A 24,452-nucleotide genomic window follows, 5' to 3' on the forward strand; every position below is an offset into this window, starting at 1 on the left:
ATAGTGCTGCAATGAACATTCGGGTGCATGTGTCTTTTTGAATTACGGTTTTCTCTGGGTATATGCCCAGTAGAGGGATTGCTGGGTCATATGGTAAATCTATTTTTAGTTTTTTAAGGAACCTCCATATTGTTCTCCATAGTGGCTGTATCAATTTACATTCCCACCAACAGTGCAAGAGGGTTCCCTTTTCTCCACACCCTCTCCAGCATCATCTACTCTTGTATGACATCTATTTTATCCATGAGAGCCCTTAGCATATTAATCATAGTTGTCTTAAATTCTCCTTCTCATAATTCCAACATCCTTGCCATGTCTGGTTCTGACTTGCTCTGTCCCTTCAAGTTGTGTTTTTCACCTTTTGATATACCATATAATTTTTCTTGATAGCCAGACAGGATGGACTGGATAAAGGAACTGATGTAAATTGTCCTTCGCTAATGTGGTGTTGAGGGCTCAGGGGAAACATTTTTATTCCTGTGATTAGGGCTCAGTATTTTAGTGAGCCTATGCCTGCCTCTGGACTGTGATATTCACAAGTGTTTAAATTTTTTTCTACTCCCCTTAGGTGGGAGAGGTTGGCTACAGTGGTCTTGGGTGTTTCTTTGTTTTTTGGAGTTTTTTTCCCCTTCTCCCAGTCAGTTAGGATTTGATAACATGCCAGCAGGTTAGGTTCCACTGAACTAGTTTCTGCTCAGGGCAGGCTTTGCTAAAACAGAGTGCTCTGGTGTATTTCCAAATGATTTGTTTTCCCCAGCCTCTGCCTGTTGTAGGAGGGGATTTTCCTCTGATATTTAGGGTGGGGACCTGGTTGAACTCCTGGAGGTAAATATCACGTTGTGCTCCCCAAGCCAGGACTCATTCCCTATGGAGTTTTAACTCTCAGAATTGCCCACATTGAACCTCCAGCAATTTGACAATTGCAGTTCTGGTTTTCCTACTTGGGCACTGGCTCCCATGGCAGTTTCTGCTTATGTCTCTGCTTTGGTTAAGTTGTTATTCTCTGTATTTTTTTGTCCATCCGATCTCTTTTGGGAGCAGTGATTTGCCTTCTGTCCTCACCTCTATTGGGGATTCTAGAAGAATTGAAGAAGATTTTTCAGTCTTTCAGCTTTCACTTGTGTTGGGACAAAGTGGTGGCTTCTATACTTCTTACATGCAGAACTGGAAACCTCACAATTATTATTTATTTAGTAAATGTTCATTGAAATTTTACTGTGTGCCAGAAATCTACTAGAAAGGGATTCAACACAAATAAGACAGACAAAATTTATTTATTTTCTAGGTGTTTATGATTTACTAATGGACAATTAAAAAGACTTTTAATATTAACTGATTCAATTTTAGAGCTAAAAAAGGAAGCACACATTGTTAAAGAGAGACAAAACCTGATCTTGCTGTAGAAGAATACATTCTTTCTATATGGCTGAAATTCTGGTGCTTATATAATCTAACTGATCTCATAACAACCTTGCCATAAAAAATTTATTGTAGTATACTAGGTTAAGATACTGAAAAGAAAATCAAAGAAGTAGAACGACTTTCCTATAGGCAACCAAGTATAAGACAAATGAGAATTCAAATCACCAAACTTCTAGCTGTTTTAAGTATAAATAGATGCTATGGTCTGAATGTTTATGTGCCACAAAAATTCATCTGTTGAAGTCTTAACCCCTAAGGTGATGGTATTAGGCCCTCTAGGAGGTGCTTAAGTCATTATTGTGGAACTCTGGTGAATGGAATTAGAGCCTTATAAAAGAGGTTGTGAAGAGATCCTGGGACATTTCTGCCATGTGAGGACACAAGAAAAGTTTCACTTGACACGCTGTCCCCCTGATCTCAGACTTCCAGCCTCCATAACTGTGAGAAATAAATATTTATTTTGTATAAGCTACCTAGTCTGTGGTATTTTGTTATAGCACCGAATGGACTTAGAGAGTATATAACCTACATAAACTTCAGTAAATTGTCTTAATAATATGTTTTTTTTTTTCAGGCTGGCATATAATTCATGAATACTGAGAATCTAAAACAATTGTTTATCAATATTAAAGGAAAGTGAGTGCTTAACAGAAAGGTTAGAAAATAAATATAATTCTTAATACATTTGCAACTGGCATTCAGACTTTCTGGCTGACATCAGACAAGTTATTAGCATGTTAAAATTGTGAGTTCACTAACTGTATAATAAATTGGATATTAATACTGACTCCACTGTGTAGACAGTTTATGTGATTCAGCCAATACATTTCTGTTAACTGCTCATAAGACAGAAAAATCACATAAAGGTAGTAGAAATAATACTTAAATTTTATTTTCTCACCAAGAATAGGGATTTTGTGGTGTATATGCTATAAGAATCTATTATAAAGACACTAAATGGTCATCAGAGCTCAAATGTCAAAGATTTTTATTATGAAGACAAATTTATTATCATATCACTACTGGCAAAAAGAAGAAAGAGGAAGAAAGGAAGGAGAGAGGGAAGGAGGGAAGGAAGGAAGGAAAGAAGGAAGGAATTAAAGACCAAACAATGTGACAGCAGATTACCTCACTTTATAGAAATATAGAAATAAATGAAAAGATTAACAAGGCAGCCAAGTTAAGGGAGGTGTCTATGATGTAACAGACTTATAGTCAGAAAGTCTGGAGCTAAACCCTCATCTAGGATTTATTGTGTTTTACTTTGACCACCACTCTTTATTTCTCTAAATTTCAAATTCTTCACTTTAAATGTTGGATGATTACACAGTCCATGGAACTGATGTTTGGAAAAGCCATTGACATATTGTGTAGCACACAGTTGAGGCTCTATAAATGCTTGATCATTTCTTAATCAATCAAACAGTTAGTGACCGTCAAAGGAGCTAGAACTTGAAAAAAAATGAAAAGGATGACAAGAACAAGGAGATATAGAAATGAAGAGAAAACTTAAAACCCTACATCACTTTATTGTTTTTGACAACTAAACTCAATGAAACTCACTGAATATTATAGCTCAGAGTGGGAGTCAACTGATGGATGTGACTGTGCCCTGGGTAAGATACTTGCTGGAATCACTTATGTTGAGGAGTTCTTCAGCATAGATGAATCTGTTATATCTTAATAATGTTAATATAATAATCATCATCTTCATAATAATAATAATAATAATCTAAGTAACTCTGTAAAGTCATTATCTAAGAAATCAGATAGTTTCCTTTTATTTATCTGTGGGAGGGACAAATTAAAGGGATTGAAAAATTATTATTAAAAAATATGGATCTAGTGGCATAGCTTTCAATCCTGGGGCTGTGAAGAAAATATTTTTAACAGTTTGTCAATATGCAGATTTTTACAAGACTTCCTCACTGATCCACCTCCACCTCAGTGATAATATGGGGACGAGTTACCTAATTATCCATTAGATTAGAAACACAAGTATTTGTAGACATATATTGTCTCTGCTAATTTTTTTTACGGCTAGTATAGGGAATAGCTTAGCTTGTTTGGGGAATATTATAATTTAAATAATAAAAGATTGAGGACCTATAAATAAATTTAATCTTTCTCAGTTTAGGAGAACGAACTAGTCAATTCAAGAGACCAAGGGAACACTAATCTCTTCCAAATAAACCCCACACTATACAGCTTTGAGAATGTTTGCTATCCATTTAAATAACCATAAAGATGAATGTTTTGATATTTCACTTGGGGGCTTAGGGTTCAGAATGCAAACTTAAGCTAAAGTATATATTGAAGGTTATCTCATTTGAGCTTCTCTCCTAAAATTATATAAATATAGTTTGTTAATCTACCAATTTCTGTAGTTACCAATTAGGGTACATTTTTCTTTTCTTCTTTTTTAATTTGACCTAGTGGTCATCATGGATTCCCGATAATCTCTTTGGCATTCTTTTTTTTTTTTTTTAATTAATTAATTAATTAATTAATTTATGGCTGTGTTGAGTCTTCGTTTCTGCACGAGGGCTTTCTCTAGTTGTGGCAAGCGGAGGCCACTCTTCATCGCGGTGCGTGGGTTTCTCACTATCACGGCCTCTCTTGTTGCGGTACACAGGCTCCAGACGCGCAGGCTCAGCAATTGTGGCTCACGGGCCCAGCCGCTCCACGGCATGTGGGATCTTCCCAGACCAGGGCTCGAACCAGGGTTCGAGCAGGGTTCCCTGCATTGGCAGGCAGATTCTCAACCACTGCGCCACCAGGGAAGCCCGGGTACATTTTTCTTATTCAAATATTTTGATTATTTATTTTTAATCATGCTGTAATCATGCTGTATTGAAGCATATATAAAATCAGAAAAAAATAGTCTCTCTAGCATGTACCACCATATTTACTTCACTTTATTTTTTTAAATTAATTTTTATTGAAGTATAGGTGGTTTACAATGTTGTGATAGTTTCTGCTGTACAGCAAAGTGAATCCTTTATACATATACATATATCCACTCTTTTTTTAGATTCTATTCCCATGTGGGTCATTACAGAGTTTTGAATAGAGTTCCCTGTACTATAGAGCAGGTTCTTATTAGTTATCTGTTTTATATATAGTAGTCTGGATATGTCAATCCCAATCTCCCAATTTATCTCTCCCCCTACTTTTCCCCTTGGTAACCATAAATTTGGTTACCAAGGGGAAACCAAACTGTATCCTACATCTGTGACTCTATTTCTGTCTTGTAAATAGGTTCATTTGTACCATATTTTAAGATTCCACATATAAGCAATATTATATGATATTTGTCTTTGTCTGTCTGACATACTTCACTCAGCATGACAATCTCTAGGTCCATCCATGTATGCTGCAAATGTCATTATTTCATTCTTTTTTTATGGCTGAGTAATATTCCATTGCATATATGTACCACATCTTCTTTATCTATTCTTCCATCGATGGACATTTAAGTTGTTCGATGTCCTGGCTATTGTAAATAGTGCTGCAATGAATATCCGGGTGCATCTATCCTTTCAAATTATGGTTTTCTCCAGATATATGTCCAGGAGTGGGATTGCTGGATTATATGGTAGCTCTATTTTCAGTTTTTTGAGGAACCTCCATACTGTTCTCCATAGTGGCTGTAACAATTTACATTCCCACCAAAAGTGTAGGAGCGTTGCCTTTTCTCCACACCTTGTCCAACATTTATTGCTTGTAGATTTTTTGATGATGGTCATTCTGAACAGTGTGAGGTGATACCACATTGTAGTTTTGATTTGCATTTCTCTAATAATTAGTGATATTGAGCATCTTTTCATATGCCTCTTGTACATCTTCCTTGGAGAAATGATTTTTTAGATCTTCCACCCATTTTTTGATTGGGTTGTTTGTTTATTTGATATTGAGCTGCATGAGCTATTTGTATATTTTAGAGATTAATCCCTTGTTGGTCACTTCATTCTCAAATATTTTGTCCCATTTTGTGAGTTTTCTTTTCATGGTTTCCGTTGCTATTGAAAAGCTTTTAAGTTCAATTAGGTCCCATTTGTTTATTTATTTTTTTTATTTTCATTACTCTCGGAGGTGGATCAAAACAGATCTTGCTGTGATTTATGTCAGAGAGTGTTCTGCCTATGTTTTCCTCTAAGAGTTTTATAGTATCTGGTCTTACATTTAGGTCTTTAATCCATTTTGAGTTTATTTTTGTGTCCGCATGAAATTAGGACATTCTCTAACACCATACGGATTATAATTTTAAAACTAGGGAAAAAGAAAAGAAGGAAGAGAAAGAAAGCAGGAGGGTTTGGGAGAGGGAGAAAAAGAAGGAAGGACAGAAAGAGCTTCATGTATAGAACTAAAACTTGATCTTCCTTGTCCCCTCCAGTTCTACTTCCTCAGAGGAAATCTGTATGTTGAAATAGTGTATATCATTCCCATACTTAAACATTCTTTACCAAGAATGCTTAAATTCCTGTCAAACACAAAATTTCTCAGCATATGGCTTATATTCTCCTGGAGATTTTTGTTGTAATTATTTCTGGGAAATTTCTGAATACCTGGGAAAGAGAAGAAATTCATGTTGTTATTCATTGGGTTTTGGTAGAGGTAGAAAATTTCACATAAGGTGGAGTTTGGGAAAACTGTGTACTCAGAATAAAAAGAAGAAATCTGATAGTTATTTTTCCAGTTAATCCAGAAGGCATGATCACTGTAAAGCAGAGAAGGCTGCATTAAAGGAATAATAGTATCTATGTAAAACATCCATTTATTATGCATTAGTGTTAATTTAAAAGGAAGGGTGGCATCTCGTACAGAATATTTCATTGACAAAGTAATCAAGTATCTTGACTTATTCTCTCAAATCTGTCACTAGATAGCAAGCTTGACATCAACAAGTCAGTTAACTTCTTCATCCCCATTTCTTTATCTATAAGGTAATGAAAGGCTGGATATGTATTTTTATAAGTATTTTACAGCTTGAAAATCATATTATTCTAAAAATTAGATGGTATTATACTTTATCAATTTCAAAGGAACAAAAATCACAAAGAAGTATTGATTATACTTCATCTGTGCATAATCCAGGAAAGATCAATAATAAAATAATTTATTTTGTATTGGACATTGGATTATCTGCATTGCATCTTGAGACCTGAAAAATTCTATTTATAGAATTAGGATTATGGAAATCTATTAACCTGTTGCATTTACACATGTTGTATTTTACTTGCAGTATTTAAAATGGGAGGGTGAAGAGTTTGCATTGCACTTGTCAACATTTAACCTTGAATATGTCAAGAAGTATTAGCCATGAATTTGTTTGTTTGTATAATATACTCCCAAATCCACAGAGTTATAGTGATTCTAACTGCACATAGTATTTGATATAAACTCACTTGTGGTCAAAAATGAAATTCAAAGCAACCTCTAAAATGATAGTTTTCACTTGCACTATTACATTGTGGCATTGTGATACTTGCAAACCATTAAGAGAATTCACAGTTCTTTGCTTAGTACCCAAAAACTTAACTCCTTTTCACAGAGAAAAGTATAGACCATTAAGTTACACTGTAACTCAGAATAGAATAAACAAGGAAAAAACAAATTATAAAATCTCAATCAGTCTTTCTGGCTGAAATATATACAGTAACGTTTAACCTGGTATGCTAGTCTGATTAGAGAAGTGTTAATTAAACACATCTGAAGAGGTGGTTTTTAAATAATTAAATAATTTAAAATTTATTTAGAAAACATTTAAACCATTAAAATACACATTTATCAAATATTTTTCTTAGCCATACTTATAATCATTGGGTGATAATGTCATAAAGCTTTTTATTTGAATTGTAAATTGTTCAAAGACATTTCTTTCAAACATGGTTATATATCTGGAGACCTCAGTTTTTGGAACAAAATTCTATATGTGTTAGAGAGCCACAGTTCTTCAGTGAGAGGCATTTACTGTTCATCCAACATACTCAGCAGCAGAGGGAGATTCCAAGTTCTCTGTGTTCTTCACGGATGGATCCTGTGTCAGTAGAAAATGCCCTTGGGCTGGACCAGCAACATGAATTCTCCAGATAATCAGAGTCAAGGAAGGACAGCCCGCAAAGGGTACTATATTCCTTTTCATTCAAGGAACAAAGAAATTACTAAACAAGTCTACGATAAAGACAGTTCAGGGTGGAGTTCTAGTAAAGATAAGGATACATGTAGCATTTTGAGTCTCATAATGATTCAAGAGGAAAGTCTAGTTTCTTCAGTGATGGTGGAAGTGACTAAAGGGAAGGTTTGATGATAGTGAGGAGAGTGACTATAACAACACTGGCTGCCATGGTGACAGATGTGGCTTTAGAAAATTTGAACGTGGTAGAAACTGTCATTGGTGTGACAAATAGATAAAGATGTTTGGTCAAAACCATTTCCAAGTGACTGCTTGGAACAGGAACTTTTTTCTGAAGATAACACTGGGATTAACTTTGAGAAATATGACATTTCAATTGAGGCAAAAGGCAATAGCTATCTCCCACACATTGAAAGTTTTATTGATGTTAAGATGGGAGAAACTATTATGGGAAACATCACGCTTACTTGTTATACTCACTTGGCTCCACTGCAAACCTGTGCTATTCTTTTTATGAAAGAGAAAAGACACTTGATGTCTTGTACCCAAACAGCATCTGTAAAAATTGCAGCATTTCTCTTGCCGATCTTGAGTCAGATTTATTCAGATGGTCAAGGAGAGACTTTGAGGGCCATGAAGGAAAACAGATGGTAAGGGAAGTATCCAATATCCAGTCTCTTTGGTATTAGCACCAACAAGAGAGATTTGGCAGTACCAATCTATAAGGAAGCCAGAAAATTTTCATACTGGCCTGGAGATAGTCCTTACATCATTTATGGTGATGCTGATATTGGTTAGCAGATTCGATACTTAGAATGTGGATGGCACATGTTAGTTGCTACTCCTGGAGCCCTGGTAGACATGACGGAAAGAGAAAATATTAGCGTTCCACAAATACTTGTGTTGGATAAAGTGGATCTGATATTGATATGGGATTTGAACCTCGGATATATGGAATACTTGAACAAGATAGTATGCCACCAAAGGGAGTTTACCATAACATGTTTAGTGCTCCTTTCCCTAAGGAAATACAGATACTTGCTCATGATTTCTTGGATGAATACGTCTTTTTGTCTGCAAGAATATTGACTCTACCTCTGAGAACCTCACATGAAAAGAGTAAAGACAAACAGTTATTTCTGCTTAACCTTTTAAATGCAACAGGAAAGAATTCATTGACCTTAGTGTTTGTGGAGTCCAAAAGGGTGCGGATAGTCTGGAGGACTTTTTACACCATGAAGGATATGCTTGTACCAGTATCCATGGAGAATGACCTTGGAGAGATGATGAAGAAGTCTTCACCAGTTCCTCTCAGGAAAAACCCCAATTCTAGTGGCTAGAGCAGGAACAGCAAGAGGACTGCACATTTCAAATGGGAAACAAGTTGTCAATTTTGACTTGCCAAAGGTATTGAAGAAAATGTACATTGCATTGACTGCACAGGATGTGCAGGAAACCTTGGCCTTGCCACCTTGTTCTTTAACAAGAGGAACATAAATATGATCAAGGGTTTGTTGGATCTTCTTGTGTAAGCTAAATAATATGTGCCATCTTAGTTTGAAAATATGGCATATCAACACCAGTACAAGGGTAGCTGTCGTGGACATTCTAAGAGTAACAGATTCTGTGGAGGATTTGTGCCAGACGTTATCCACATAGTAGTGTTTTTAGCAATTCCAGCTTCAGTAGCAGCTGTACTGGCAACAGCAGAGGTGATGGAAGCAGCTGCAGAGAGTTTGGTGGATGTGGCTATGGAAGCTTTTATAACAGTGATGGATATAGAGGAAATTTTAACTACTAGGGGATTGACTAGTGGGGCAACTAGCCTACTTTGTAGTAGATCATCCTGCCAAACAAGCTAATATGGAAACCACATGTAATTTAGCCAGATTATACCTTGTATAGTCTCAAGAATTTGTAGCAAATTACCAACTGTGATATTCCATTGATTCTTTTTTTCTTAAAGGGAACTCAATGTCGCAAAAAGAGATGAAAGGAAAAATCAGTGGTCTTGTTCAGAAGATAGTTTGAAGACTTCCATTGCTGTAGTTTGGATTAACTGACCTCCACCTACGCCCAACCCAAACTGCATTTATAATTTTGTGACTGCAAATCATTTGTTTGTTAATGTAATATGCTTTTAACTTTAGAAAATTTTTATTTTGATGTCCTATTGGCTCAGTAATGCTCAAGATGTCAATTGTTTTGACAAAATAAATTTACTGAACTTCGGCATTTTTTTTTTTTTTTTGTAAATCTATACATTTTAAACTTAAGCACACATTTACACACAAAACTCTACTCATTACTTAAGTTTTTAAAGAGTAGACTGACTTTATTATAGTAAATGTCCTTTTAAGGATATTTGACTTCCCAAATATGTCATTATAGAGAATAGCAGATATATGTTTTCCAGATTAAAATATTGAGATAGTAACGCCATCCTTTCTCCCTAATATAAAAATGTGCTTTGCCTTATGATTGTAAGGAGATCTGATTCTAATGAAGAAAATGTCAGACATATGGGGCATACGGAAAGTTACCAGAGAGACTCAGTGGGTCCTGATGAATCTATCTAGTACAGGAAAATTAAACAGTACTTGATTACAGTTTGCTAATACTAGGCTCATCTGTGTACACATTTAATTTATGGTTTTAATTTACCTTTAATGTAAAATATAACTTCCAAGGATTTAATATATCACTTGTCCTTAATAAATCTGTCATGAATGTGAGTTAGTCTTATATGATTTTTAGAAGCAGTCTTGGAGTCTAAGAAAAATTCAACTAAATCACAGTTTTTAATGTTTACTATATGAATAAAATATGCCTGCAATAATACTTTAGTAGTTGGTGGTGACATTTGCCTTGAATGGAAAGAGCAAATGATTAAAAAAAAAAAAAAAAAAAAAAAAAAGAACAAAAAAAGGGACATCCCTTAGAATTTTCTATATTAGCCTAGTTTAGTAAAGTAGGACATATGACTTGAAAGGGCTGATCTTCTGGATATTCAGTTTCAAGTGATTGGTGTTTACAGAAAAGAGTTCAAGGAATAAAATCTAGAAGAATGAAAAGAAATGAGATTTATTGTGAGACTTAAAGTCAGAAGTTAAAAACTCTTAATCATGAACTAAAAGTTCACCAATGTCTTTATTCTAATCACATATATCCTGTTAACCACATTTACATCTGTTGCTTTAATTAAAAAAAATTCTCTCCTAAACAGCACTTCAAAAATATATCAGCTTTAATTTTTCATTTTAAGTATTTAAGAAAATATTCTACAAAGCAGAAGTTAAAAGAAAGAAAGATGAGAAAAATAATAAGAAAGCCTCACACACTGTGATTAATATGCTTCACTGGTTTATCTTGCTTCCGTATCATGAATCAGGTTAAAAATGTGATTTTTTACTCAGCTTTTATTTTTATTTATTGGTCTAACACGTCTGGAATATACACCACATCACTATTCTATTGAAATTTGTCCTTTTCTATGTTCATATTAGAAAACAAAACATAATTTCCGTTATAATTAAAGCTGGGGACTGAGAAATCTAAAATTGAAAACTCTTTTTATACTCATTTCCTTTTTAGTTAGAATATAAAATGTGTCTAAAGAGCCTTAACTTAATTTGAGTCCTGGAAGAAAAAGGGATATTTCTGAAGGGCTCAGGAGGTTGTAAATCAATTCCACTGCCTGACTGAGAGCAGAGGGCCATCCAGAACCAGCATTTGTCACAGGTTCAAGCTAAAATGGCCCAGTGCATTACAAGTTACAAACACTTTAGTAAGTTCAGCATTCTTTTTCCAAGAGACTAAATAAACAAACAAGTAAACAAATAAAGGCTATAAACTATATTTGTCAAGATTTCATTGTCATTTGATCCTCTAATCTCACTATAGTGAAAAACAAACTTTTTACTAAAATAAAATAATAATAAAAAGATATAGTTTTGCAATGAGCTCCCAAAGATATAGTTTTGCAATGAGCTTCCTCCTGCAATTCCTACAGCAGGAATTACAAACCTGCTGTATAGCAAAATAAAATAAAATAAAATAAAAAAATGGAATTACTAAAAGTTAAATAATTGTCTAGTATTTAGCATCAGTTTGGTAAGCTTTGTTACATTAAATTGAGACATAACTATTTCCCTAACAATTATAGTGAAATGTTAGGTAAACCCAACAAAGTAGTAGTAGACAGGAAAATAATTTTTCCCAATTGCATGTGTTTATATTAATAGATATTCTGCCAACGTCATGAGCTTCTTCTATGCATCTGAAAGATCAATAGACTTGACTTGTTGAATTGTGGCTGAACTAATTACATAACTTCAAGCTTGAGAACATATTTTTCACTTACCAAGAAACAATTTAAAAAGGAATAGGTACACATAAAGAATAACATGTACTTGGGCACCTCATGAAAGAACAGTATAGAGCAATGGTTCAGGATACAGAACAACTGGGTGTGAAACTCAGCTCTTTTTTCCTTATATGCAAACTTGGACAAGTTACATATTATTTTGTATTTGTTTCCTCATTTATAAAAGGAAAATGGTAATATCTACTTCACTAGATTTTTGTAAAAATTAAATGAATTGATGCATATGAAGAGCTGAAAATAGAGCCAGCTATATTACAAATGCTTGGAATTGAGATATGACAGACTTATCTTATGGTAGCATATATAAATATAATATTTCCCTAAGTATTGGTCACTAACTGGTTGATTATATTCTTCGTTTCTAAGTTATTGACTTTAGTTTTTATCTTATTTATCATAATTTTAGTTTGTTTCCCTTTCTATGGTGAGAAATTATTTTTTAACTATAGACTTAGTATTACTTGTGCATCATATATAGAAAATGCTACAATTCAATGTGATGATTAAGATATTCTTTTCAAAGAGTATTCAAATAAAAGTAAATAATGTCCTCAAGTAAAGGTGACTATTCTACAATGTAAAATAACTGAATGGATAAAGTGTACTGAAGATTGTTAGGCCAAAAGGAAAAAAAAAAAGGAAATATATGGTCTTATATCTCTAACCTGTGTCTATAAGTTTTAAATATAATGATAGGGAGCAGAGTTAAGATGGAAGAATAGGAGGATGCAGAATTTGTCTCTCCTACAAGTACATCAAGAATACATCTACAAATGGAACAATTCTTGCTGAACATCAGTGGAAGATTTCAGACACCTACAAGGACAAGAAAAATCTCCTCACAGCTGGGTAGGATGAAAGAAAGAAAAAAAGAAAAGAGGAATCAAAAAAAAGGACCAGCAATCCTGGTGGGAAGCTGAAAGTGAGGACAGGTTTCCACAATCAGAAAAACCTCCTCATGGTGGGCAAATTGGCTGGGACAGAAAGGGACTTTCAGGGAATCAAAGGAGAATGCAGCAGACAGTCTGTGGAAGGCAAGACAAAGTAAGAACTGTGCACTTGGTCTATACTGCCACCCTGCACACTCCAGCCTGAGTTGTGTGTCTCCTATTGTGGAAGTGGGCAGGATGCTGGAAAGTGAGGTTTGGAACGTGGACCCAGGGAGGGGACAGCTGTTGTCTGTGAAAAGACAGCCTGAAGGGACAGGAGTAAGGAGCTCCCCAAACAGGAAAGTTTGTGGAAAAATCCCGGGACACCATAGAAGCAAGGCATCATTGTTGAGTAGCATGCAAGGGATGGGGCTGTCAATGTAACCTCCTTCCCCCCCTGCTGGCTTCAGCATCCATGGGCACTGGGAAGGTCACTCATCTGAGCAGGCTCACCCTTCCCTCAAGCCAAGGTCTCTTCCACCCTCATAGGCTCTGGGTTCCTGAGCACCACCAATCACAAAGCTTCCTCAGGAATCAGCCCTGGGCACCCCTGCCTGAGATGGGAATCCACCACTGCTGGCAGGGGCTGAGTGCTAAAGTGTGGGGTTAAGAGAGTGGATCGGGGAGAGGAGCACTGTTGGCTGTGCAGATATAACAGAAGGGACGGGAGTGAAGGGCTCTGTGGCTGGGAGTACCCATAAAAGAAGCATGGTCTGCCTAGGAAATTAGGTGCCATTGCTGAGTTGTTTGCAAGGGGAGGGGCTGTCACCACCCCCACATGCCAGCCCTTGCCCCCATGGGCACTGGGAGGGATTCCCACCAGAGAAAGTGTGCCACTGTCTGGTGCAGCTGCCTGCCAGTTTCTGCTGCAGGCACTTCATGCACACCCCAGTTGTGGCTGCCATACCCCTCCATGGCCTGAATGAGTAAGTGTGCCCCAATCAGTCACTACTTTCACTCCTCTTGCCTGTGTGGGGAACAGAAGCCTGAGGGTGGCACACATGCAGAGGTGGGGTCAAAAACAAAGCTGAGCACCAGGGGTGGTGCAACCAAGGAAGAGGGTCGGAAAGCTCTCCATGCAGCTTCACAAGCCTACAATTTGAATGTTAGTTCATTTAATGTTGTCCCAGAAGTCTCTGAGACTGTACTCATTTCATTCTTTTTTTCTTTATTCTGCACTGCAGAATTGTTTTCGACCATTCTGTCTTCCAGCTCACTTATTTGTTCTTCTACCTCAGTTATTCTGCTATTGAGTCCTTCTAGTATATTTTTCATTTTAGTTATTGTGTTGTTCATCACTGGTTGTTTGTTCTTTAGTTCTTCTAGGTACTTGTTAAATATTTCTTGTATCTTCTTGATCTGTGCCTCCATTCTATTTACAAGATCTTGGATGATCTTTACTATAATTACTCTGAATTCTTTTTCAGGTAGATTGCCTATTTCCTCTTCATTTGTTTGGTGTTATTTGTTTTTACCTTGCTCTTTTGTCTGTAACATATTTCTCTGTCATCTCATTTTGTCTAACTTACTCTGTTTATGTTCTCCTTCTGGCAGGCTGCCGGGTCATAGTTCCTCTTGCTTCTTTTATCTGCTCACTGGTGTGTGAGGTCAGTCCAGGGGTTTGTGTGGGCTTCTTAGTGAGAGAGACTGGTGTCTGTGCACTGGTGGGGGGAACTGAATCTTTTCCCTTTGATGGGCAAGGCCACATCATGTGGTGTGTTTTGGGGTGTCTGTAAGCTTCATACCACTTTAGGCAGCCTGTTTGCATATGGGTGGGGCTGTGTTCCTGTCTTGCTGGTTGTTTGGTGTGTGGTGTCCAGCTCTGGATCCAGCAGCCAGTTGGATGGAGCTGGGTCTTGGTGTCAAGACGGATACTTCTGGGAGAGTGCACGCTGATTAATATTCCCTTGTCTTGGGAATTCTCTGGCAGTCCAGCATCCTGGACTCAACACTCCCACCCTGGAGGCTCAGGTGTGACCCCTGGCTGGGGACCCAAGAGACCACAAGCTTCACAGCAGTGCCAGAGTAAAAAGAAAGAAAAAAAAAAAAGGAAAAGAAAACAAAGAGACAAATGAAACTCAAGACAAACAGTAAAAACAAAAACAAACAGGAACAATACACACACACACACACACACACACACACACACACACACACACATAAAAAAGAAGAAAGAAAACAAACAGACAAACCATACCCAAGACAAATGATAAAAACAAAACCAAACAAAAACAAAGAAGCAGACAGAAAAGAAAAAAAAAAAAAAAAGAAGAAGAAATCAAATAACAACAGAACAAACAAAAAAACTCAAAAATAAAAGCTATCCATAAGGTCTAAACTAACAAAAACAAAAAATGAAAAAAAAAACCCACAAAAACAAAGTACAAACTAAAAAATAAAAAGAAAAAAGAAAGCAAACATTAAACACATAAAAGAGACCAAGAAAAAGAAAAACAAGAAAAACAAACCCCACAAAAGAACAAAAAAGTAAAGTACAAATACAAAAATTAAAAAAAATATATTAAAAAGTAAAAAAATAAAAATAATAAATAAAAAAAAAACACCACCAACAATGGAACAATACAAAACACACAAAAAAAGAATACTAGTACTAAGCATATTTTCCCAGACCTCCTCTGTTTGTGTCCTTGCTCCCACAGTGAGCCATAGCCAACATCTGCCTCCCAAGGAGGCCGTCAAATACCTCTAGGTAGGCCTCTGGACCTCCTGTGGGCCCTGTGGGGCCAGCTCAGTCTCTGACCTGGCCCAATTCCTGTGTGTACTTTCTCCCAAAGTCCGTTGTTGCTATAGCTAAACTGGTCTCAGTTGTGGGAACACTCGTTTTCTATTCAGATATTCCAGGGTTTACCAAGGCAATTGTAGGGATTTAATTCATGGTTTGTGCAGCTTCATGGAGAGCTTTCTGATCCTCTTCCTTCGTTGCACCACCCCTGGTGCTCAGCTTTGTTTCTGGCCCCACCTCTGTATGTGTGCCACCCTCAGGTTTCTGTTCCCCACACAGGCAAGAGGAGTGAAAGCAGTGACTGATTGGGGCACACTTACTCATTCAGGCCATGGAGGGGTATGGCAGCCACAACTGGGGTGTGCATGAAGTGCCTGCAGCAGAAACTGGCAGGCAGCTGCACCAGACAGTGGCACACTTTCTCTGGTGGGAATCCCTCCCAGTGCCTATGGAGGCAAGGGCTGGCATGTGGGGGCAGTGGCAACACCACCCCTTGCAAACAACTCAGCAATGACACCTCATTTCCTAGGTAGACCATGCTTCTTTTAGAAGAAGAGAAAGAGAAATGGTCTGAGAAAATATGTGAAGAGATTATAGTTGAAAACTTCACTAACATGGGAAAGGAAATTGGCCTACACGTCCAGAAAGTGCAGAGTCCCATACAGGATAAACCCAAAGAGAAACATGCTGAGACATATTAATCAAACTAACAAAAATTAAATACAAAGAAAAAATATTAAAAGCAACAAATAACATACAAGGGAATCCCCATAAGGTTATCAGCTGATTTTTCAGCAGAAACTCTGCAGAACAGAAGGGAGTGGCAGGATAGATTTAAAGTGATGAAAGGGAAAAACCTACAAACAACATTATTCTACCCAGCAAGAATCTCATTCAGATTCAATGGAGAAATCAAAAACTTTACAGACAAGCAAAAGGTAAGCAAATTCAGCACCACCAAACCAGCTCTACAACAAATGCTAAAGGAACTTCTCTAGGCAAGAAACACAAGAGAAGAAAAACACAAAGGCAAACCCAAAACAATTAAGAAAATGGTAATAGGAACATACATATTGATAATTACATTAAATGTAAATGGATTAAATACTCCAACCAAAACACACAGACTGGTTGAATGGGTACAAAACCAAGACCCATATATATGCTGTCTACAAGGGACCCACATCAGACCTAGGGACACCTACAGACTGAAAGTGAGAGGATGAAAAAGGTATTCCATGCAAATGGAAATCAAAAGAAAGCTGGAGTAGCAATACTCACATCAGACAAAATAGACTTTAAAATAAAGACTATTACAAAAGACAAGGAAGGACACACATAATGATCATGAAATCAACCCAAGAAGAAAATATAACAATTGTAAATATGTATGTAACCAACATAGAAGCACTGCAATACAGAATGCAAGTGCTAACAGCCATAACAGGGTAAATCGACAGTAACACAATAATAGCGGGGAACTTTAACACTCTACTTACACGAATGGATAGATCATGGGGACAGAAAATTAAAAAGGAAATACAAAACTTAAATGACAAACTTAATTGATGTTTATCGGACATTCCATAGGAAAGCAGAATAATACACCTTCTTCTCAAGTACACATGGAACGTTCTTCAGGATAGATCACAGCTTGGGTCACAAATCAAGCCTCAGTAAATTTAAGAAAATTTAAGTCATATCAAGTATCTTTTCTGACCACAACATTGAGATAAGAATCAATTACAGGAAAAAAACTGTAAAAAAAAAAAAAAAAAACACAAACAAAAGGAAGCTAAATAATGTGCTACTAAAAATCCAAGGGATAACTGAAGAAATTAAAGAGAAAATCAAAAATTATCTAGAAACAAATGACAACAAAATCATTACAACCCAAAACCTATGGGATGCTGCAAAAGCAGTACTAAGAGGAAGATTATAACAGTACAAGCCTACCTCAAGAAACAAGAAAAATTTCAAATAAACAACCTAACCTTACACCTAAAGCAGCAAGAGAAATAACAACAACAACAAAAACACACCTCAAAGTTAATAGAAGGAAATAGATCATAAAGATTAGGGCAGAAATAAATGAAATATAAACAAAGAAAACAGTAGTAAAGATCAATGAAACTAAACGCTGGTTCTTTGAGAAGATAATTAAAATTGGTAAACCTTTAGCCAGACACATCAAGAAAAAATGGGAGAGAACTCAAATCAATAAAGTTAGAAATGAAAAAGTAGAAGTTACAACTGACACTGAGAAAATACAAAGGATCAGAAGCAATTACTACAAGCAACTGATATGCCAATAAAATGGACAACCATGAAGAAATGGACAAATTCTTAGAAAAGCACAACCTTCCAAGACTGAACCAGGAAGAAAGAGAAAATATGAACAGACCAATCACAAGCAATGAAATTGAAACTGTGATTAAAAATCTTCCAGCAAACAAAAGTCCAGTGCCAGATGGCTTAACAGATGAATTCCACCAAACATTTAGAGAAGTGGTAATACCTAAGCTTCTCAGATGCTTCCAAAAATTGCAGATGGAGGAACACTCCCAAACTCATTCTATGAGGCCACCATCACCCTGATACCAAAACCAGACAAAGATACTACAAAGAAAGAAAATTACAGACCAATACCACTGATGAATACAGATGGAAAAATCCTCAACAAAATACTAGCAAACAGAATCTAACAACACTTTAAAAGGATCATACACCATGATCAAGTCGGATTTATCCCAGGGATGCAAGGATTCTTCAATATATGCAAATCAATCAATGTGATACACCATATTAAAAAATTGAAGAATAAAAACTATATGATCATCTCAATAGATTTAGAAAAAGTTTTTGACAAAATTCAGCACCCATTTATGATATAAACTCTGCACTAGTGGCCATAGAGGGAACCTACCTCAAAATAATAAAAGCCATATACAACAAACAACAAACCCACAGCAAACATCATTCTCAATGGTGAAAAATATAACACATTTCCTCTAATATCAGGAAAAAGACAAGGATATCCACTCTCACCACTATTACTTAACATAGTTATGGAAGTTTTAGCCACAGCAATCAGAGAAGAAAAAGAAATAAAAGGAAACCAAATCAGAAAAAATGTAGTAAAGCTGTCACTGTTTGCAGATGACATGATGCTATATATATATAGAAAAATCTGAAGATGCCACCAGAAAACTACTAGAGCTAATCAATGAATTTGTTAAAGTAGAAGCATACAAAATTAATGCACAGAAATCCCTTGCACTCCTATACACTAACAACGAAAGATCAGAAAGAGAAATTAAGGAAACAATCCCATTTATCATCACAACAAAAAGAATGAAATACCTAGGAATAAACCTACTTAAGGAGGTAAAAGAACTGTATGCCGAAAACTATAAGATACTGATGAAAGAAATCAAAGACGACACAAACAGCTGGAGTGATATACCATGTTCTTGGATTGGAAGAATCAATATTGTGAAAATGACTATACTACCCAAGCAATTTACAGATTCAATGCAACACCTATCAAATTTCCAATGGTATTTTTCACAGAAATAGATCAAAAATTTTTACAATTTATTTGGAAACACAAAAGACCCCAAATAGCCAAAGCAGACTTGAGAAAGAAAAACGAAGCTGAAGGAATCAGACTCCCTGACTTCAGACTGTACTAGAAAGCTTCAGGAATCAAGACAGCATGGTACTGGTACAATAACAGCAATATAGATCAATGGAACAGGATAGAAAGTGCAGAGATAAACCTACCCACTTATGGTCACCTAAGCTATGACAAAGGAGACAAGGATATACAATGGAGAAAAGACACTCATTTCAATAAGTGTTGCTGGCAAAATTGGACAGCTATATGTAAAAGAATGAAATTAAAACACTCCTTAACACCATACACAATAAACTCAAAATGGATTAAAGACCTAAATTTAAGCCCAGACACTATAAGACTCTTAGAAGAAAATATAGGCAGAACACTCTTTGACATAAATCACAGCAAGATCTTTTTGACCCACCTCCTGAGTAATGGAAATAAAAACAAAAATAAACAAATGGGAACTAACAAAACTTAAAAGCTTTTGCACAGCAAGAGAAACCATAAACAAGATGAAAAGACAGCCCTCAGATGGGAGAAAATATTTATAAAAATTCAAGGGACCAAGGATTATCCTACCTAATATACCAAAAGCCCATGGAGCTCAATATCAAAAAAAACCAAACAGCACAATCCAAAAATGGGTGGAAGATCTAAATAGACTTTTCTCCAAAGAAGACATACAGATGGCCAAGAGACACATGAAAGTTGCGGAACGTCACTAATTATTAGAGAAATGCAAATCAAAACTACAATGAGGTATCACGTTACACAGGTTAGAATGGGCATCAACAGAAGCCGACAAACAATAAATGCTGGAGAGGGTGTGGAGAAATGGGAACCCTCTTGTGCTGTTGGTGGGAATGTTAATTGATACAGCTGCTATGGAGAACAGCATGGAGGTTCCTTAAGAAACTAAAAATAGAATTACCATATGACCCAGCAATCCCACTACTGGGCATATACCCAGAGAAATCCATAATTCAAAAAGATACATGCACCACAATGTTCATTGCTGCACTATTTACAATAGCCAGGTCATGGAAGCAACCTAAATGTCCATCCACAGATGAATGGATACAGAAGATGTGGTACAGATATACAGTGGAATATTAGCCATAAAAAGGAACAAAATTGGGTCATTTGTGGAGACATGGGTGGGCCTAGAGACTGTCATACTGAGTGAAGTAGGTCAGAAAGATAAAAACAGATATCGTATATTAACGTATATATTTGGAATCTAGAAAAATGGTACAGATGAACTGGTTTGCAAGGTAGAAATAGAGACACAGTTATAGAGAACAAACCTATGGACACCAAGGGGGGAAAGCGGGGAGTGGGGGATGGGATGAACTGGGAGATTGGAATTGATATATATACCCTAATATGTATAAAGTAGATAACTAATGAGAACCTGCTGTATAGCACAAGGAGCTCCATTCTCTGTACAGTAAAAACTATCACAATATTGTAAAACAATTATACCCCAATAAAAAAAAAATTAATACACAGAAATCTCTTTCATTCTCATACACTAACAATAAAAGATCAGAAAGAGAAATTAAGGAAACACTCCCATTTATCATCACAACAAAAAGAATAAAATACCTAGAAATAAACCTACCTAAGGAGGCAAAAGAACTGTATGCAGAAAACTATAAGATACTGATGAAAGAAATCAAAGACGACACAAACAGCTGGAGTGATATACCATGTTCTTGGATTGGAAGAATCAATATTGTGAAAATGACTATACTACCCAAGCAATTTACAGATTCAATGCAACACCTATCAAATTTCCAATGGTATTTTTCACAGAAATAGATCAAAAAATTTTACAATTTATTTGGAAACACAAAAAACCCCAAATAGCCAAAGCAGACTTGAGAAAGAAAAACGAAGCTGAAGGAATCAGACTCCCTGACTTCAGACTGTACTACAAAGCCACAGTAATCAAGACAGTATGGTACTGGCACAAAAACAGAAATAGAGAACATAATAGAAAGCCCAGAGATAAATCCACACACCTATGATCACCTAATCCATGACAAAGAAGGCAAGATATACAATGGAGAAAAGACAGTCTCTATAATAATTGATGCTGGGAAAACTGGACAGCTATACGTAAAAGAATGAAATTAGGACACTCCCTAACACCATACACAAAAATAAACTCAAAACGGATTAAAGACCTACCAGACACTATAAAACTCTTAGAGGAAAACATAAGCAGAATACTCTTTGACATAAATTGCAACAAGACCTTTTCTGACCTACCTCCTAGATTAATGAAAATAAAAACAGGGACTTCCCTGGCAGTCCAGGGGTTAAGACATTGCCTTCCAATGCAGGGGGTGCGGGTTTGATCGCTGGTTGGGGACCTATGATCCCACATGCATCGCAGCCAAAAAACCGAAATATAAAACAGCAGCAATATTGTAACAAATTCAATAAAAACTTTAAAAAATGGTCTACATCAAAAAAAAAAGAGAGAGAGAAAAGAAAAACAAAAATAAACAAATGGGACCTAATTAAAAGTTTTGCACATCAAAGGAAACCATAAACAAGACGAAAAGACAACCCTCACAATGGGAGAAAATATTTGCAAATGAAGCAACTTACAAAGGATTAATCTCCAAAATTGACAAACAACTCATGCAGCTCAATGTCAAATAAACAAACAACTCAATCAAAAAATGGTGGAATACCTAAACAGACATTTCTCCAAAGAAGACATACAGATGGGCAACAAACACATGAAAAGATGGTGAACATCACAAATTATTAGAGAAATGCAAATCAAAACTACAATGAAGTGGGCTTCCCTGGTGGCGCAGTGGTTGAAAATCTGCCTGCCAATGCGGGGGACATGGGTTTGAGCCCTGGTCTGGGATGATCCCACATGCCGTGGAGCAACTAGGCCCGTGAGCCACAATTACTGAGCCTGCGCTTCTGGAGCCTGTGCTCCACAACAAGAGAGACCACTATAGTGAGAGACCCACGCACCACGATGAAGAGTGGCCCCGGCTTGCCACAACTAGAGAAAGCCCTCGCACAGAAACGAAGACTCAACACAGCCAAAAATAAATTAAAAATAAATAAATAAATTAAAAAAAAAAAACTACAATGAAGTGTCACCTCACCACAGTCAGAATGACCATCATCAAAAAATCTACAAACAATAAGTGCTGGAGAGGGTATGGAGGAAAGGAAACCCCCTTACACTGCTAGTGGGAATGTAAATTGATCCAGCCACTATGGAGAACATTATGGTAGTTCCTTAAAAAACTAAAATAGAACTATCATATGACCCAGAAATCCCACTACTGGGAATATACCCAGAAAACCATAATTCAAAAAGATACATGCACCCCAATGTTCATTGCAACACTATTTACAATAGCCAGAACATAGAAGCAACCAGAATGTCCATCAACTGAGGAATGGATAAAGATGTGGTACATATATACAAAGGAATATTACTCAGACATAAAAAGGAACAAAATTTTGTCATTTGCAGAGAAATGGATGACCTAGAGACTGTCATACAGAGTGGAGTAAGTCAGAAAAAGAAAAATAAATATCATATATTAACACATTTATGTGGAGTCTAGAAAAATGGCATAGATGATCTTATTTGCAAAGCAGAAATAGAGACACAGACGTAGACAAGAAACTTATGGATACCAAGGGGGAAAGGGGGTTGGTGGGATGAACTGGGAGATCGGGATTGACATATATACACTGCTATGCACAAAATAGATAACTAATGAGAACCTATTGTGTGGCTCAGGGAACTCTATTCAGTGCTCTGTGGTGACCTAAATGGGAAGGAAATCCTAAAAAGAGGTGATATATCTATATATATAGCTGATTCACTTTGTTGTGCAGCAGAAACTGACACAGCAGCATAAAGCAACTATTCTCCAATAAAAATTTTTTTTTTAATTAAAAAAAAAAAGAATAACATTTGGGAGACAATACAGGTAGACATGAATTAAGGCAGTGGGAATGGAGAGGAGGGGACTTATTTGGGGAACATTAAGGTATGGAATTTTAGAATGACAGGGGATAAGGGAGTGGGAAAGTAAAGGAAAACTGACAGATGTGTGGAAAACTGATGGGATGGTGATACCATTAGTTGAAAAAATAAATCCAGTTTTGAGTGAGTATAAATTTGAAGATACAGAGTTTGAGATTTTTATGGGATATTCAGGTGGGAATCTCTGCTTGTCAATTAGAAGTATATTTCTGGGCCTGATATGAGATGTCCATGCCAGAGATAGAGATTTGGGGGTTAATCAGCTTATAGACAGCAGCTAAAGCCATGGGAATAAATGCAATCCACTGATGGTTTATAGAAAAGCGAAGGAGGGCACTTCTGGTTCTGAAATATGGCAGACCAGGAACTTGAGAACCTATCTAATGTAAACACACAAACATGTAAGATACAATGCAGTAAAGCTTATTAGAGCAGAGCTGCACTCAGAAAGTAGTGGATGGACTGGGAGTTTGGGGTTAGTAGATGCAAACTATTACATTTATAATGGATAAACAACAAGGTCCTACTGTATATCACAGGGAACTATATCCTGTCTCCTAGGATAAACAATAATGAAAAAGAATATAAAAAAGAATGTATATATGTATATAACTGAGTTACTTCTCTTTATAGAAGAAATTAATACAACATTGTAAGTCAACAATATTTCAATAAAAATTTAAAAAATAAATATAATGATAAAGTTGATATAGTTATATTTATAAGATTAAGAAAGTAGAAATACTAAAAATGTTACTCAGAATTTTACTACACTACAAAACTGTTACTTCTGATTACAAAGGAAAGTATCTTATAGACAGGTAAATAAATGATTGATTTTGAAAATATTTCAAATATCAGAATATGAACAGAATAAAATTTAGGAACTACATCCTAAAAACAAAAAATAAAAAACAGTATGACATACGAACATGCCATCTCTCTATAGGAGTAGATAATATAGTCAGATATTTAAGTCTACTGTTGCACTGGAAATAATTAGCTGAAATACATGTGTGGCCTATACCAGTTTCTTATACTGAGAAAATATAAAACCCCATCACGAGTAATACAAAATCATTTGTTAATCAAATTTCATTGAAATATTCTATTTTATGGTAAAATTTTAATTTTGTGAGGAAAATAGTTTAGAAGAAATTTTTAAACA

At 36.0% G+C, this 24,452-nt stretch overlaps 1 pseudogene across 1 annotated transcript; it reads left to right on the top strand.

The window, feature by feature from the left end:
• Positions 1 to 218: 218 nt before the first annotated feature.
• On the top strand, positions 219 to 15,014 carry LOC309647928 (ATP-dependent RNA helicase DDX3X pseudogene; annotated as a pseudogene). Its single transcript has one exon. The product of its transcript is annotated as an ATP-dependent RNA helicase DDX3X pseudogene (transcript).
• Positions 15,015 to 24,452: the final 9,438 nt, after the last annotated feature.

This window comes from Balaenoptera physalus, assembly GCF_965194825.1.
Source record: "Balaenoptera physalus genome assembly, chromosome: 18".
Classification (NCBI taxonomy): Eukaryota; Metazoa; Chordata; class Mammalia; order Artiodactyla; family Balaenopteridae; genus Balaenoptera; species Balaenoptera physalus.